The 13645-nt window shown below is 50.9% G+C and overlaps 1 pseudogene; it reads left to right on the top strand.

The window, feature by feature from the left end:
• Nucleotides 1–7924, top strand: part of LOC120846979 — a 33549-nt pseudogene extending 25625 nt beyond the window's left edge.
• Nucleotides 7925–13645: the final 5721 nt, after the last annotated feature.

The raw sequence follows: 13645 nt of genomic DNA on the forward strand, positions 1-13645 counted from the left end.
TATTTACTCCGCGAGCGACCTCGATGTCGTAGTGTATCCGTGCGAAAAGAAAACGATGGAGATAACAGAAGAAAAGTTTGTTTTGCTTAAAAAAGAATCGCCCCTCCCCCCCTCAAAAAAGGAAAAAAAAGTCGGAAAGATAACAAAAGCAGTGACCCATTCAAGGATCTCGATGTAAGCGAACGCCCCATTTTCTGGAATGTAATCGCGGAGTGTAGGTCATAGTCCGTCTCCGCCAAAGTAAGGTCGCCGCTCACCCGCTTCTTCTCACGGCGCGTCACAACTGCGCGGCTATGCAATGTCTAAGACAAAGCCAACGTGTAATTAAAGCTTTGCTGGGACGACGCACACAGACTTTTGTAGAGCGAAGCGTCCCATTTCGACCTCCGTGTTTGCGGTGACCTCCACACCACGCAGCAAAGCAAGCCGTGCACGAACGCAGGCATGTATGCACGAAACAAGAAAGTTCCGCAAGAGCTTGCGATTGACAAGGCTGACTTGGCCTGACGCCAAAGTATTTCTCAACGCGATCGCTGGCTTACTCGCTTTCCCATCATCCCTCTTCGTCGCTTCTTTGATACGCTCGCTCGCTTGCTCGCTCGTTGCGCCTGGTTGCTTTTTCTATTTTCTTGTAAACATTTTTTTTAACTGACGAGGAACATATAGCGGGTGGTTATCATTCGAGCCCGTTCTCGTTTTGACCTTCACACTTGGCCCTTCTCAAAACAACCATTCTCAAAAAGATCTTCTCTCTTGGACCTGACGCATTTGGTCCTTTCCCGTTTCGTCTTTTGCATTCCTACCCTCCTGATTTGGGCCCGTTCTCGTTTCGCCCTTTTCACCTGGCCCTTTTCAAAAGAGCCATTCTCAAAAAAAAAATCTCGCTTTGACCCGTCGCACTTGACCCTTTTTATACCAAAATCGTCTTTTAGGGTAATATTAATAAACACATTGATATAGTAATTTGTGTGTGTGTGCCACGCTACAGGCATACTCTCTCTGCTAAGGATTTTAGAAGTGCGTCGAGGTCGTCGTGAAAAGGTACTAGCTGACAATAAAACAGACCAACTATTTATCGCAGCCAGATCATATTCCTAAATGTCACGTTGTTTGAGGTCTTTCGACTTGGGACAATGCCACCACTTCTATAATGCAGTGGTTCTCAAAAGAGGGTCTGCGAAGGCATCCTAGGGGTCCGCGAAGCCCTGACTCATCAGTCAGGCACGGCAATATTAGTTGTCTTTCTTCACGTTGAGAAGAAACGTTCCAATTTTCGGGAGAGTACTCTCGTGTTGTGGGAGCCGAGGGTGAACGACGAGGCAGAGGGCACGTGACAGGCGGCCGACGGAGACGACACGAGCTGGCGCGAGACATTGCGTGCTGAGCGAGGCTGGAGCTAAGCTGGACAAGAACGACGGAGCCCAGGCTGCCTAGCCTGGCCCATAACGAACCCCGGAGCGGTCCACCAGCGAGGTCTGGAGCAAGACCGGTGGAAACGGCGAAAGGCGATCCGCAGGCCTGGACACGGACCCCGACTGTGAGCTCTGATCGACGGGCGACAACAAGGGTCGGAAAGCCCGGACTACCGGCTCTCGACGACGGGCAACCGAGAGGTACAGTAAACCCATTCGCTGTCTCACGTTGCTGTGTGTCACTCCCTGGGTGACGGGCGGAGCGCATACCGATCGGGCGGCGATTGATAGTAGTGGACCTCCATAAAGAACCAACACATTAAAATGGCGCCCAACGTGGGGCCCGTTCGGTATGCCTCTGCTTCTAGTCGTCCCCAGAGAGTCCCATGGATTCGTTGAGCGGGTTGTTCACTAACGCTAACGATGCCCGTTGAGACAAGGTATTTCGGAATTTTGGTGACTTGTCTCACAGCAGAGCTCAGCAGGTGTCTCCTCGAATCGAGTACTTGAAGGTCTCGAAGGACGAGGTTGCGGACGCGCTTTCTCGGGTACCCCAGAATAGTGGTTGGCAGAAGGTGCCGTAACCGGGGGGAACACGAGGAGCGCGGTTAAGATGTAAGAAAGTCGTCTTCGGAGGCAGAGGAGAGACACGGCAGGTTTGCTGGAAGGCAGGATAGCGACTGGCAGGAGGAAAAACAGCCAGGGCTTATTGCATATTTAGGGTTTAGGCTTGGAGTGATGCGGTGAGGCAGTAAGCGCTTGTCGAGGCCCGGGGTGCAGATGGGTTTTTGTCAGTGGGTGTCGGAAAGATTGCGGGAATTGCAGTCGACACCGGGAACACTGGCGGACGAGATTGTCAGCGGGTGTTGAATAAACTGGCGTAAATTGCAGTTGACACCGGGAACGCTGGCCGGCGAGTTAAGGAGCAGTATGATTTGTAACCGCTGGGCCAAGACGGCTAGTTGCTTCGCGTCACTCCAACAACCGACGAAAGGCAGAGGGACGACTCTCCCTTGAGAGGGTCGTTCCGAGAAAGCTACGAAATGTTCGACAGGAAACTTTTTCGGCTTCACTCTGGCCGGTCGTGGCAGTGACAGCAAGACTTTTGATAAGTTATGTCGCGTCACGACCTGGCCGGGGATGAGGCGGTAGACATTTAGGTGGCTTGTAGTTGTCCAGCTTGCCTTGAGGCGTGAACGGTTTAAGCGGGCTTGCTCGCTGAGCTACCGCCCCCTCCGAGGACCGAGCAGTCCCTAGAGCTCGTATGCACGTGGACGGAATGGACGCTGACGCTTACATCGAGTAGCACATGGTATATGTAGCCGTTGCGGAATTGTGGGTATGGTATTTGGTCATCCCGCAACAGGCTTTGGATCCCTTCGCTTGCGCAAAAGATGGACTAGGATTACGCCATCGTTACCTGTTCTGAAGGAAACTCACACTTTGAGCAACGCAGCTAGTGGTTTGGTCGCATCGCTTGCTCCGAGGTGAGAAGGGCACCCGAGGTATAAAGAAGCGAGCGTCGTGTCTTACTTCTAGGCTTACTCGGCGAGATACAAACGAGGACGCTTGCCCGGTTCACATCGCTGACTTGAAAGGATACTACCGTCGTCGCGATGGGGAAGACGTATAGCATGAGGTTGCGGTAGGACACAAGAAATCCCCTGTTCTTGGCGACCCACGAGCGAGCTCTGGAATGCAGACTTGCTGAGTTGGCCGCATGGTACACGAACCCGTCGGCAAGCTATGTGGCGGTAGAGGCTATGGCCAATGCCACATTCTGCGGCAGAGTATTTGTTCGCTGTGTGTTGTTTTTACAGTTTGTTCTGCGCAGAATAGCTTCTTGGAAAGGCGGCCGTATACAGACGGCGTAACCCAGGAAGCCCACCGGGAAGGAAGACGGGACCATTCGTTTTCCCAAGTGCTCAGGGTGGCTGACAGTTGTTCGGCCTGACGAACGGTTCAGGCGGGCAGTTCTAAGCCCGCTGTGACCTCTAAGCGGAACGGGGCAAGTCCGTCTGCGTCGGCCGGACCAGCTTAGAGCAAGCCCCCTGCTGCATCGCGGTGAGTGGGACAGCGAGCGAAAGACAGGTCGGCATTGCCTGCCGGCTTCGCTAGCCACCACCACCTACGCCGCTTTCGTACGCTGCAACGTGCCCACTCCGGCAACAGCAACAGCGGCCGCCCATGAAACCCAGCGGCTCCCTGAGGCCCATGAAGTCCCCCGAAGTCCGGGCCTTGAGGGGGGGAGAGTGTGGGAGCCGAGGGTGAACGACGAGGCAGAGGGCACGTGACAGGCGGCCGACGGAGACGACACGAGCTGGCGCGAGACATTGCGTGCTGCGCGAGGCTGGAGCTAAGCTGGACAAGAACGACGGAGCCCAGGCTGCCTAGCCTGGCCCATAACGAACCCCGGAGCGGTCCACCAGCGAGGTCTGGAGCAAGACCGGTGGAAACGGCGAGCCCGGGCCATATGACTTGGGCTACGACGATCCCGGGGTGGTTCCGCAGCGAGACTCGGGCATTGATAGCCCGGGACGGACAGCCTACGCAGCGCTGGCGTGGGAAAGGCGATCCGCAGGCCTGGACACGGACCCCGACTGTGAGCTCTGATCGACGGGCGACAACAAGGGTCGGAAAGCCCGGACTACCGGCTCTCGACGACGGGCAACCGAGAGGTACAGTAAACCCATTCGCTGTCTCACGTTGCTGTGTGTCACTCCCTGGGTGACGGGGAGCGCATACCGATCGGGCGGCGATTGATAGTAGTGGACCTCCATAAAGAACCCCCACAGTGTGTATGTCAATGAGATAAGTCTACTTCACACTAGCTATTAGTTATATAAATTAATTAAATCATTATCATCATAACCTATACCTTTCTATTCCCCTCACCCCGAACGGTGTCCTCCATCATCTCCGCCTTTCTACAAGGGGTCCGCGACACATCAATGGTTGAGAACCACTGCTATTTAGTATGCTATTTCTGTTCAAACAAAGTTTATAAATTAAATGTTCATCGCTTTTTTTTTCTCATTTGATTAGAGGAAGGGGGGCTGGCGTCAATGTACGATTCTCAGTGCTTACCTCTACACATAACATATATCTGATGGTATGTTGGGGGGCCAAGCAAGCTAAGGCTCGTCAACAAAGCCGCGAAAGCATAACGACGTTAGAAGCATGCCGAACTATACTTTGTTTCAGCTTCGATCCGAGCGCGGCCGATGTTATGAGCCGAAAGGCCAATCAAACACCGCAAAAAGCGCAGCGTCATGGCGTGCTCTCTGCGCTTGATAAGACTATCCGGCGGAGGAGCACGCACAGAGGGACGGCGAATACCGGCTGGTCCTATCAACTGCGGAGAGCACGCCATGACGTTGTGCCTCTTTCGCTGTTTGATTGGCCCTTCGGCTCATAACATCGGCCGCGCTCGGACCGAAGCTAAAACGAAGTACAGTGCCATTCGGTCGTAGCGCGAACGGGCGAAATGAGAATGGGTCCAGTTGCGAAAAGCACGATTCGGATCTTATGAGAAGGTTCAAACGAGAAGGACCAAATGAGAATGGGTCGAAATTTGCAGGGTTCAAATGCGAATGGGACGTTTTGAGATACACCCCATATAGCGGTGTAACGTGCTTTCACGGAACAACCCGTTCGCGCTGTATGCCGATAGTTCAAGGCGCGTATGCAACCAACGGACTTAACCGCCAGTAAAACGTTTTTTCGTGGGCATTTTTTGTATAAAACAATAAACCTAACCGAGTTTTGAGTTCAATATATCTCTTCTGCAGCCGCGCTAGATGCTTACAAAAAAAAAAATGGGCATTTTTTTTAAATTTTTTTAACTTTATGTGTTTGCCCATGGAGACATGGCCCACCCCCATTTTTTTATGAATTTCAGGCGGCGGGGGGTTGGGCGATGACCCGGATAATACGGTATGCGTGTATTCAACCCGCGTCTGCACAAGAAATGTAAATATTTGCGATAGAAAAAGTCCACGAGTTTGTAAATGTGCCTTTTTCGTCCAGAAGCCATTGAGCTTTCTTCAGTATAAATTTATTGAGTGAGCTTACACGGGAAATTTTTCTCGTTAGTGGAAGTGAGTTACGCGGCAAGGAAGATGTAATTTACGGAGGTAATGATCACAAGAGGTCGATTAATAAACCCCAAAAATTGTTAATTAGCTTGTCAGATAATAAAAATAAAGGTTGTTATTTTGCGTGGTCAAACTTTTACAAGATCAGACAATTTCACAAACATTTTGAGTGCGTGGGAAGCGTAAGGGTGCGCTAATGTTACCACTCGCGCAACCCTGCGCAAAGCTGACTGCACATACGCGCAGGTGATACGCATATACCGCGCGGGTACGTTTTTCCGTGCGTAAAGTGTGTGGAGGTTTTGAAGTCGTGGAAGCGTGGTGGTACACTTTAGAGCACCACCACCTCTTCTCACCCCGTCGAAATGTTTCTAGACTTGACTGGTGTATGCAGTGGTTTTCCATAACACTCAGCAAATTTCCATTCACTGTACGTTTATTTTCTCTAATTAAAAAGTTAATGAACGAACTTCACACAATTAAGCGACTTATTATGATGATTATCTTACTATGGTTATGTCCCCCTGGTCGCATCCCTCACCTGGAGCGACAGCGTTAAAATAGCTCTACCGGTTTTCAATGACTTAAAAACTCGGGTTTCAAATGATACTGAGTATAGACCCCGTTGACACGGTACGCGACGCCCAACACGGTTTGATAAAGCGCACTTTGACACGAGACTTTTTACTTGTTCTCGCTGGTGTTTTCCGTAGGTGACATCGGATACTATGACGACGCCGGGCAGTTTTACATCGTGGAAAGAATGAAGGACTGCTTCAAGTGCATGGAACGTTGGGTCTTACCAACAGACATCGAAGCTGTTCTGCTGAGTCACGCAGACGTCGCTGAAGCAGCGGTTGCTGGCGTCCCTCATGACCAGTATAATGAAGTCGCCAAAGCCTTCGTCGTGCTCAAGCCAGCTTCCCAAAACACGGCCATACGAGTCACGGAAAATGATCTGCAAGACTTTGTGGCAGGTAAAGTGTATATACACAGTATGAGACAGAAAGTGCATGCAAACGAGAAATCGACAATTTCTTTTTTTTTTCTTATTTGTTATAGCGGTCGTAAAAAACTTGTTGTCGTAGACTGTGCTACACCTCAGCACCTATCAATGCCGTTGTATTGATGGGGAGTGTCAAGAGAAGCTATAGGTGTTCATAAATGAAAAATAAAAGCAAAATTAAAAAAAAAAAGCAACGATGTCGGGTTTGCACTAATTGCATCAGGCAGCGAACAGTCATGATTAAACGTAGCGCCTTCAGGCGAGGCGTTACGTTTGTGGGATATTGAGACTCTTTCTTGTAACGACTCTATACTACGTTTCACCTTACGTTGTACCGCAGCGAAGGCTAGAAGCGCGAGCTCGCAGCGTTGGCAGCCGCTCTTAAGTCACGAGCGCTTGTGCCGCCAAGATGTGCCCCAGAGCAAGGAGCTCGCGCTTGTAGCCTTTCCTGCGGTACATCATAAAGTGAAACAGAGTATAGCTTTATTTGACAGCATATCAACAGTACTCCGTCTGGCGTAAATGTTGAAACCATTACGACAGCCAATAAAACTCTGATTCGCAAAGAACCCTATCAGATGCATTTCCAACTAGCCCACCTTAATATTGTAGACAGTTGCACGTTACAAAATTGAGCCGCCCGGTAAGGTGGAATCGAAACATTCAAACACACGCCCGTATAAAATCGACATTAAATCTTATCTGCCTTGTTTCCCTAGAACACACTCCATGTACGGTCAATTCACACACACAAAAAAACATAAGAATCGCACAAGCTTAAATTGTTGAGCCCGGAACTGTAACCGAGACACTCTTTGTGAATTGTGTTATGGCCCTTGTTGTGGACCAGATTGGGTATTATTCGAGACTCATGTTGTGGTTGTATTGCGTACTTTCTACGACTGATGGTTTCATCTTATCCCGGAGCTTAGGTGAATAGATCGTTCACGAAGCCTAATAGGTTTAGGTAAGTGTCTCACAGTCGTCTTCATTAAGTCTGGTAGGAATTAGTCAATGCCAAAGATAATCAGATTTACCTCGAAGTTTATATTCAAGAAAGAAGACGGCTGGACTGAGTGAAGTCAGTAAACGATGCGGTTATAACCAGAAAGGAGGGAGATGGGAGGGAACTATAGTTTCGCTATAGTTTACGTTGTTATTGCTATAACAAAAAAAAATACGACAGGTTATAGTTTACGTTGTTATTACTATAACAAAACAAAAATCCGTTCGAAGTACTATAAAAAATTTGAAGAGTGTAGCCATCGATTGCAAATATTTCTCTCAATTTGTTTTCAGATCGTGTTCCAATCTACAAGCGGCTGTACGGAGGAGTAGTGTTCGTCGATTCTCTGCCAAAAACCGGCACCGGAAAGGTGCAGAAACACATTCTGACGGGAATTGCGTAAATGCAAAACTTAAATTTGCCTCTACACACGCTACTACCTCCTCGCTTCTTTTCTTTCGGTCTTCGTGTCCTTGGACAGAATGTTGATGGCAACAACTAATTTGAAAGCGAAACCTTACAAAATAAACAGCAGTCTTCGTCACTTAGGGTGAAGAGCGGCATGGCATCTGTTCAGTGCCGTAATGCCCAGTTGTTACGTGATCACACGTACGTTCATAAACAAGGACAGCTCCATGTTGTCGGTAATACCGGGTATCCAATTGAGCTTTTTTTCAGATGCCGTCGTCTTGGAATCATGTCTTCTAGCAAAAGAATTACCCAGCGGACACCCAGACCTAACCCAGACCCCTACGTCTCCAGCGCTCAAGCTTTGAACAAACTGTGGCGCATTCATTTTGGTAGTACAGGCTCACCCGATTCGGCCTCGCACTACTTGTGGCGTCTTCGCTGAGGTTTTTTATCTTTCGGTGTAGTGCTGAAGACGCGCACCGCCGCTAAGGTACGCATCTTTTATTTTTGGGTGGCGACGTTAGAATATCTGGCGCCCCGACGCTTACTTTCCTTTATCTTTCTGTTAGGCCCCAGGACTTTCGGGGAAACTCCGTTCTATATATATATTCTTGCTTGTTTTTTTTTTTTCTGGCGGGCTCAAAAGAAAACAGGGGCCCGCAATGTTTATGAGTCCCGGACGCGACGGCAGTTAACGAATTCCGAAGTAACCCGGTTCTTAAGCACCGGGGTCGGAAATGTAGGGAGTCGGCGAGAACCACCACCGGGTCGGAACAACACGGCGGGGGGTGTGGAGCGACCCAGCGAGGTGACAAGTGGTGCTGACCAGACGCCCGGGAAAGTGGGTACGATTCCTGGAATTTCGGGGGCGCGCGGGAAAAAGAAAGCCAGTCTACGCTGAGCATGGGAGGGGACAGTACGCCACCGGGACTCCGAGAGGTCTCGCGTAACTCCTAAGATCTGTAAACCAGTCCATAACTATATATGTAAATAAATCACATATATCTATTCGTATCCTTCACCTGGGTGTCCCTCTACCACTACATCTCCGTTGGCCAAGGCGGAATCGGGGTTGCTATCATCACATCGTCGGCAACCCAACAAAAAACTTCAACCTCTCTCAACGGCACCAGAGAGAGAGAGAGAGAGGCACAGTCGGCAAGGATTCCGCCACCGCCCTTCGGAGGAGAAAGCTGTCTTCATCATAAGGAACACCGAGAGCTTGGCAGGTGAAAATGACGAATGACTGGGACTCGTCACTGTTGGAGTGACGAAGTGAAGCTGCGACCGTAGAAGGGCGTCGATTGTCCGGCTGTCGCCGAAGTTGTGACAGTGAGCTGCAGGAGCTCCTTGGAAGCAGACACCTGAACGTTCGACCGTCGCCGTGAGAGCGACGTGGGGTCAAGAACACCAGACGACGTGGAGTGTCCGGCAGTCATCGGAGGTGTGATCAGGAGCCGCAGGAGCTCACTGGACACAAGACGTCAGGCCGTCGCCGAGGTTGCGAAGAAGGTCAACGCGATCATCGGAGAGTGCTGAGTGTCCGTCTGTCGCCGGTGGTGTGACAGGGAGCTGGAAGAGCTTGACGGATACGGAAATAAGGCATCCAATCGCCGTGGAACTGCGACGCAAGGTTGACGAGATCATCAGAGAGCGTCGACTGTCCGGCTGTCACCGCAGGTGCGACGAGGAGCCGTGGAAGCTCGCCGAAAGAGAGACGTTCGACCGTGGCCGCAGGTTTGACGGGAACGCAGCTGGTGATTGCTGCTGACGCTGCTCCTCAAGACATCTGATCTGCACAGTGCCCCAAGTCGGCAGCGGCCAAGCCTGGTGCAGCTATCCGGGGCAAAGAGCCGCCCGTGAGTGTGGCGGACACGACAACCAGGTAGGAGGTCCCTTTGTCGTTCTCCTCTGAGCGTCTTGTTGGGTAAGCGAGCAAACTCCAAGAAAGGCCAGTCATCTGAAAGCAGTCGTGAATTGGGGGCAGAAGAGGAGTCCGTATGAACAGCAACGCTTTGCAGCTCCAAAAGGAACTAAAGGAGATGAAGATTGAAAAGCTGAAACAAGAGCTGGAAGTGGCTAGACTTGCCAGGGCGCAGGACACCACGTCGGGAGCCAGCGCTACCCGAACGGAAGGGGACGAAATACTTTGGTACTCGCGGATTGTTAGGGGCGTATTGTCCAACATGCTAAAGTCCGAACCGTTGGTGCCCTCGTGGTTCTCCGGGGTGGAGAGTATGTTCAACAGCCTTCACGTGCCGGAAAGCATCAGGGGCGCAATGATCCTCCCCTTCCTCACGGAGAGAATGAGATTGGTCGGAAACCGAATCGCGGCTGACGCGATGCCGTCGTACGACGACTTAAAAGGAGCGATGCTTGATGAGCTTCAGCTTGCTCAAGCGGAGTATCGGGAGCTGTTTTACAAAACTAGAAAGGACGAAAAGGAGTCCTGGGGACAGTTAATTTGCATCTCGGCTGGGCGACTTTATTGGATATTATTTGAAAATTAGAGAGGTGACATCTCTGGAGATGCGAGGCAGCTGCTGATAGCTGATCAGCTAAAGCGCACGATGCACCGAGACACGAGAGCATATGTCGACCTGAGCAAAAAAAGTAAATGGTTACCGCCTGCAGAAGTAACCAAACTTGAGGTAAAGAATGAGTGAACACTGAAGGAATCGAGGGCTAAACCAGGGGCTACCTTTCCCGAATCCCGAAGGGAATAAACCGAGTCTGAAAGCTAAAGGCGTGGCTTCTGGTGCAGAGAAAAGAAGCTGCTTCGGATGTGGGAAGTTGGGGCACATTTGGGCCAACTGCCCGAAGCCTAAGGATAAGGTCCCTAAACACGGTGCCGTTGCTGGTGTAGAGCGCAATCACAACGAACAGCTACGGAGGGTGGTGGCAAACGAGAGGGACATCGCGATGAACACTCCTATTGGGTCACGAGTCCAATTGGTCCCGTAGGTATCCCTGCATAACAAATTCCGAGGGAGGTTGGATTCGGGGGCGGATATCACGGTTATCAGGCGGAATGTGGTCCAGGGTGCAAGCCTTGAAACTTCGGGACCCATTGTTCTCTGAGGAGCTTTCGGTCAGTCAATAACAGGTGACTTAATGTACGTGCCGCTGCGGGCCGACTGTGAGGAGTACGACACCGGACTACAGGTTATATCCCTGTGCGCGGTAACAGAAGAGCTGGCTGAGGGAATTGACGCGCTCATAATACCCGACGTGTGATGAACTCCTCAGAGCGAAGGCCGAGTTTGAAGCTGAAGCCTGCTACCTGGGCCCCGACCTGCCCGAGGGGCACGGGCCGAGCCGGTAGACTTTGAGGAGAACGAGATTCGCGCCGAGGTGCAGTTCGTGACGAGTCCGGCTGATGCAGGAGAGGGTACAAGCGTAACAGTTCCGCAGAGGGCAGCTCCACGACGAATCACTCAGGGATGCCTGAAAGGAGGCTGAGAACGGGACACATGGCATGGTTGTGCGCGAGGGGCTCCTGTATCACAAGGATGACGTTGATAGCCGACCTTGTGAGCAGGTGGTGTCGACGGCGTCCAGGCGTGAAATGGTGCTCGAGCTGTCGCATGACTCCCCGTGGGGAGGGACTTTTCGCAGCAGACCAAGAAGAGAATAATGGGCGCGTTCTTTTGGCCGACGATGGCTAAAGATGTAAAGTAACACTGCCAGTCGTGATATGCGTGCCAAGTACAGTCGAAAGCAAACGTACTAGACAGAGTGCCGATCACACCGCTCTCGCGGCCTGAGCTACCATTTCAAACAATCTTCATAGATTGCATCGGGCCGCCTGACCCTCCTTCGCCACGGGGTCACCGGTACTCGCTTTGCATACTCGACCTGTGCACGAGGTGGGCTGAGGTGGTCTGTCTGAGATCATTGACGGCGCAAGCCACGTGTGACGCATTGATGGGTGTGTTTGCCAGATTCGGAACGCCACAACTAATGTGCTCGGATCAGGGCACAAACTTTATGGCCAAATTGACGCGACTGCTAACAGAGCGGCTGGGGTGGAGATGCGGTCCTCGACTCCAGAACAACCTTAGAGCAACGGTGTAGTGGAGAGGTGAAATGGGACTTTCAAGGCCACGCTGCGACATGTAATTGAGGATCACAGAGGGCAATGGGACAAATACGTTCCATGTCTACTGTGGGCGTATCATGAGGTGCCCAATAAAACGACAGGCGTGCCACCGTTCGAAATGATGTTTGGCAGAAGTCCAAGTGGTCCACTCACCCTCTCAGTAAGCACTGGACAGGAGAATGGGCGGCTACGGTAGGACTCAACTCGTCCACCGAGTCGTATCTCCTGCAACTTAGAAGAAGGATGAAAGGATCCGCTGATCTGGCGCAGGACAATGCCGTGGTAAACCAGCACGCTTACGCGGCACGGCACAACTTGAGTGCCAGGGACAAGTCCTTTGCGGTAGGAGACCTAGCGCTGATCCTGTAGAAGGACTCTAGCGGTAAGTTAAAGGGAAAGTGGATCGGTCCCGTAAAGATCGAACAGCGGGTCAGAGAACACGGTTATGTTGTGAAGCTGTCGGATAAAAGGGAGCCCTGGTTCAAAAGCCCACAGAGCACCCACAGAAAAGTTGTGTGGGTTTTTAGAGGTCTCCATGGGGAACCCGTGGGGTTGTATGGGTGTCCTAAAATCTCTGTGGGGTCAGGCCTGTGGACCTATGGGACGTGTGTGTTACTGTATGGCGTCCTCTAGGTAACCCACACAGCATGTGCACAGGCTGTGTGGGTTACCTAGAGGACGCCATGGGGTTACCTAAAGGAGCCCCCATGGGGGCTCCTTTAGGTAACCCACACAGCCTGTGGGGGTTTCTTTAGGTAACCCACATAGTCTGTGGGGATAAAACTCTGGCTTTTATGGTACATGTAGGAAATTCGGTGGGTTGCTGTAGGTACCCCGCAGCCTATGGGAATAGAGCCTAGGATCTTATACGACAAGTGCGACATTGTGCGGGTTGCTGTAGGGATGCCACACGCTAGAGGAGCACTTTGTGTTGTTACACGGGACATGTGTGAGGCTTATGGGAAGCTGTGGATGTGCCGCCTGAAGATATATCCTACAGAAGTCATGCAAAATAGAACTTTCTTGTAAGTTTTTTTGTTTTAATTACATCGCTCACCCCAGTGCGCATAACGCTACGCCGACGACGTCGACCACGCGGGGTTTTTCTTCGAAATCAGGCTTGTAATGCTCACGCATTAATAACTTGTGTCAACATTGTTCCGAAGTGGTTAGTTTCGTGTTCTGTACTCTGACCTTGTCAGTCTTGTGTGTTCTGTATTCTAGTGAAAAAGCATATTGCCAAAATGCAGAGCAATATATGTTTATGTTTATAGGCAGCAAACAAATTAAACGCAGGACAGGACTTATGTGGACTCTTATTAGGTTTATTTTATAGATATCCAATGGGACCGCAAACAGAACAAGAGAAAAAGCTAGTACTTTGAGGAGTATACATGAGCAAATGCAATCATTTTGGAGCAGAATAGTGATTGGGTCTAAAAGAAGGGCATGTTTTAATACGACACAATATGGAGACGGACTGAAAAACAAAAAGCGAGCAGATTTTCTGGAGTAAAATGCATGTACCCAAATAGCACACCGCGATAGCCGGTATCGGGGACTACGTCGGCCGGTCCTGCAACAGAATGGCGGCGCCCGGAAATGGGTGCG

This window comes from Ixodes scapularis, unplaced genomic scaffold (genome assembly GCF_016920785.2).
Source record: "Ixodes scapularis isolate PalLabHiFi unplaced genomic scaffold, ASM1692078v2 PGA_scaffold2__306_contigs__length_199485367, whole genome shotgun sequence".
NCBI classification, from domain to species: Eukaryota; Metazoa; Arthropoda; class Arachnida; order Ixodida; family Ixodidae; genus Ixodes; species Ixodes scapularis.